Source organism: Lygodium microphyllum, chromosome 2, assembly GCF_053477565.2.
Source record: "Lygodium microphyllum isolate KBCC chromosome 2, Lygodium_microphyllum_v1.1.10, whole genome shotgun sequence".
Taxonomy (NCBI): domain Eukaryota; kingdom Viridiplantae; phylum Streptophyta; class Polypodiopsida; order Schizaeales; family Lygodiaceae; genus Lygodium; species Lygodium microphyllum.
In genome coordinates, this window is record NC_141136.1 from 80,195,309 (window position 1) to 80,200,708 (window position 5,400).

A 5,400-nucleotide genomic window follows, 5' to 3' on the forward strand; every position below is an offset into this window, starting at 1 on the left:
AACAATTATGATATTCACTTGTTTTTAAGATTTAATATAACAGAGAATGAACACTTAAAGCTAAAAATGAAAATTACTCACAAAATTATAGCCATGAAAATGTAAAAGTAATGAAGACAAGATTGAGGGTTGAAGATGGGCAACCCCCCTCGAAGGAATGTATTTCTGCTCAACCCAAGTCCCTTAGGGAAGAGCTCAGTTACAATCAACCTGAGAGTGAGAAAAAGGTAATTCTCACTCTCACAAGATCATGCAAAGATGTACAAACACACATGCATTATCTATTATGCAATGATAAGAACTGATTTCTTTACAGTATGAGAGAAGAAAAAGGGGAAATCAGCCTTTCTCCATCGTTGATCAGCAGTACATGGATAGGGCTTGCTTCTTGTTGCTAAAATGGAAGAAAAAGCTCGAGAAGGAGGTGCTATGATGAATTTACAGGCTTGCTGTCCTGTAAACAGCAGTGATAGAAGAGGGCATATGGAGGAATTTGATAATGGAGAAGTGGGGGATGATGATGGGGATGGATGGGGCCAGTTTCTAGCTATCTGTGGGTGCTGTACATGAGTTTACAGCAAAGAAAAATGATGATCAATGAAGAAAAACGAGCTCTTATTTATAGGAGAGGGGAGAGCTAGTACAAAAGGGGAAAGTGGAGTAGCACAAGACAAGTGTCCAGCCACATGTCATGAGATGTGACAAGTGGTGGGACACTTGGAAACTTGTGTGACAAGTGTCTTGACACTTGTCTCTTCTCTATGGCCTTCCTTTTTGGGTTGAATACTGTCAAGAATAGAAACAACCAAATTTAGTAAGCACAGTCAGAGTACAGAACTTACTATTTTGAGAATGACATCCCTATTTTTTTAGGACTAGCATTTTTAGGCTAATTCGAGGCTCCTAAAATTTAGGGATCTCCTAAAATTTAGGGACCCCCCAATATGGGTATCATATGAAAGCTTTTTCCGTGTACATCGCAAAAATGGTATCCGAATCTTCATGTGACTTTCCTATGCAAAGAAATGTGCATTTCAAGCTTTCAGCCCACACATGCACATTATACAAGCATTTCATGATCATGCCATCTTGTTGATTGTAACTGTCTGTTCTGGTGGATCTAGCCCACACTTCAAGGCATCAATCCTTTCTGTGTGCGAGTCTAACCCTGATATGCGTGAGTTCTAGTCACAGGCGCCCAATCGAGTCATATAGGTGGAAGTGTGAACTATCTTTTCTCTAACCCACCCCGTGGGTCCACCATAACCTGTGACCACTCATCAATGGCCAGCTCCAATGCACTTTTCTTTATATCTAATTAGTGCAAAGGAAATAAATTTAATAAATCATTACATAGACAAATTAATGAAAAAGGATACAAATTCTGTTTCTATAGAGTTGTGACAAGCATCTTCTCCTTATACTATCTGTGGCAGTTTAGCTACTCTTCAAGTCATTCTTGCTCTAGGAGGGTCACATGGAGTCAGTTTTGCACCTCTGCCAATCTTTTAGATAACACCTCATCTTTCTGTGCCTCTGTATCGTGCAGTTCTTTGAGCAACCATTTCTTTTACTATTTCTCCTTACGGAACTCTGGATAGGTCCGAGTCTTCACTCTTTTCAATTCCTCAGTGAGCTCATCTATGATTTTCTTCAATTGCTTGAGGTGCTCCTCCATGTTCTTATTTTATTGTAGGAGAATTGAGAAATCCATCTCCAGTCCTATCTTCTTCATTGCCTTCGCATCATGGGGCTCTGTTTGCACTTTCTTCTTCCTTCCTTACTTCCAACTCCTTCTTTAGGTTGTTGGGGGTAAAGGCGCCTCTGCCTAGCCACCCGTGTATTACTACACTGACAGTACCCACGCCTGCACATTGGAGGCGGCGGGCGCCCGTCACCGTCACTTTATTATTTATTCTTTTAGTAATAAATAAATAAAGGGAAGGCTGGTTACACATTGTGACTATTGGAGTTCCCACATTGTGAGTCTCTCTCTCTCTCTCTTGCTCTTGCTCTCCCGCCATAGCTCTCCCATGTAAGCTTCAATCCTTCTCACCTTTCAACTGGTACTAGAGCATGAATGCTTGAGCATTCGATCTTGGTCCATGACTCTTTTAGCATTCATTCAAATCCCTACACCATTGGTTCTCACTCTTGGCAACCATATCCGACTCCTTTGAGCTCTGATCACTCCACACCTTCTCGAGCACCTACCCGGCCCATTTGGATACCCTCATGGCATTCATTCAAAGGTATTGAAGCATTCTTTTGAGTGTTTATTTTAGTTTGTAGGGTATAGCAAGAAGGGACTGCAAAATTTCGTTTTTTACTTTAGCCCTCCCTTGGCACTCATTGGCAGCTTGAAAACACTTCATTTGGCACTTATGAACACCCCCTTGATGCTCGGCATTGGTGGTTATCATTGGCATTGATTTGTGGACTAATTTACCTCAGTCCAAGACTATTTTCCACAGTCTACAAGCAACCACAGACAATATTACATCAACACTTTATGTTTATGCTTGGTTGGCATTGACATTTGATGCCCAATTGGCCTGAATGGTCCCCGAATGTTAGGAGAATATATGCCTATTGATTGGCCATCATTTGGAGCTGATTTAGTGGCCTAAAATACTTAGTTTTACACCGTAAATCACTACTGTACACTTCAGGACTGAAGCTTATTTAGTCACTTTATGCTTTGCATATTGGTCACACGGATGCTTCTCGAGTGTCTCATATGGCTATTGGGATGCAAATGAAGGTTGGCAAATACTTTGGATGGTTCTGAAATGTATTTTGAGCCTTGTTTGAGCTCTGTTTTGGTTGGCATTTACTTGACATTGGTCTATACTAGCATACTTTATAACAGAGGTTATACCTATGATCTATATATGACTCATTGGTACATGCTTGATGCTTATATTACCTACACATGCTAGTTACATTGTTTAGACTTGAATGCTACTAGAGCTTCATTTGGGCTTGACTTTGGATTTCTGTCAAGTCTTGACAGTGGTATGCACATTTTGTCTCGTTGATTTGGGAGGGTGTACTGACTTTACTGACAAACTTTGTTTGACATGCTTGGGTGTTGGCTCATGTCAGTTTGACTGTTACATGCTTGTTTATGCCCACTTGATGCTGGTTTTACATTGGCAATCAGTGATTTGACTTTGAATATTGTGTTTTGCCTACTATCAACTCTCATTGTACACTGCTGTCATAAATTATAAGCATATATCTCTGGACTGTCATGTATTTTTCATGCTAAATCATCCTAGTTTGATGTACTTTTGATGATACCTAGTGGACAGCATCATTAAATACTCGTTTCTCACCATTTTGCCTTATTTTTTATGATTTTTTTGTCATTTTATATAGTTTACAACAAACAATTTTGAATTGTTTGCATTGTTTTAACTTGCAATATGACATCTTCTTCCACTAACATTGCTATCTTCAACATCACTAAACTTGATGATACGAATTATGCCTATTGGAAGAGCCAAGTTTGGTAGGTATTGATACAAAAATCGCAAATAAAGCCACTAAGGTTGAGTGGAGAGCAACTTGAAACTATGACTAATAATGAATAGATGCAACTTGATGAGTTATGCAAGTCCACCCTCATCTTGTCTCTCACTGAACACATGCATTACAATGTGGTTGAGGAAGGAGAGAGCGCTTGGCAACTTTGGGATAAGATCAAAAGCCTCTATAGCAAGCGAAGTCCTACAAGTCAAATATATTGGCTAAAACAGCTTATATGACCATGTCAACTTATATGAGTCAATTTCATGCTATTTTTAAGAACTTGGTTTCATAAACCATTGATTTCAAAGAGAATGTCACTCTCTTGTTCTTACTTGGAACTCTTAATGAGTCTTGGGATATATTCCACACTATCTTATGTGCTTCTGCCGCTACTTTGAAGCTATTTGATGTTGAGAGCTCTCTTCTGCAAGAAGAGATAAACCGTAAGAATGTGGATGCCTCTCGTGTGTCTCATGCTTTGGCAATTAGAGAACGATATGATGAAAATGCAAAGAATGACCGTGGACAAGATTCGTAAAAATCTCAGTCTAAGTCGCATGGCAAGTCGTACAGTAAGTCTCGTCGGAGAAATGCAAATCTGACTTGTCATCATTGTGAAAAGAAAGACCACATAAGGCCAGAGTGTCATGAATTACGCAATGAAAGACAAAGACAAGGAAAAAGAGAAAGTACAAGAAAAGTCTTCTGATCGCAACATAGTATTTGCTAAGTCAAGTGTTAAAATTAAAGAGATCAATGTTATGCAATAGCCCAAGGATAGTGATGGGGATTATATCCTTGTAGCAGCTTCATCTAGTGCTTCACAGATGTCAAAGATGCACTCTATGTATGCACAGTGTTAGCTTTTGGACTCAGGTGTATCTTTTCATGTGACACCTTGCCAAGAGTGGTTCCATTTATACCATTCTATTTTGAGTTCTGTGTACTTGGGTGACAACAAATCTCTTGAGATTGTCAACATTGGTGACGTTAGACTGCTGCAGTTTCCTTCTAGTAACAGTTTTGTTATGTAAGATATATGCCATGTACTTGCATTGACACGTAGTCTCATGTCCACTGGATAGCTTGATGATGAGGATATCATGTATCTTTTGGAGACTGCATGAAAGATTACTCGTGGCATGCTTGTGCTTGCAAGAGATGCCAAGGCTAGCAACCTCTATCCCTTAGTTGTTTCTAGATCTATAGTTGATCATGTTTTGTCGGTGAGATTTTTACCTCATGTTTTTTAAAAAAGAAAAAAAATTAAAATGTTTTTAAAAAAGAACAAAATAAAAATAAAGAAACAAATATCAATTTCACATTGTCCTAGATTCCTAGTATTTTTAGTCCATCAATCAATCATGAAATATGGTAGCAAAGAGCAAACACTTGGACAATATTCAAGGTAGCACCAGCTCAACGCAAGGCAAGATGAGCATTGAGACTTACCAAAGAAAAGCATCTAGAGAAGGAAAATGAATAGCCTGCATATCTAGCAAAGTAAAAACACCAGCCACACAAGTAGAACTATTTTTAGCTCCATACATGTTCCCTCTCTTTCACATCACATACAAACAAGGTATGAACTTGATTGGGTAGTTCCATGGTCCATTATACAGAAGGAGAAGCATCAAGCAATCATGAATATGGTGGCTAGGAATATAAGATAGTAGCCATGGACATTCAAAGTGCCTCAAAGAGTAAAAATGTAAACAATGAGACCCCCCAGAGTAAAAGCATCTAGAAGAGAAGGGAAATGAATAGCCTGTATATTCTCTGGCCAACTATGTGAAAACACCACCCACACAGGTAGAACTAGTTTTTCAGACATAAATTTCCAAAAAGAGGAGGCATCAAGTA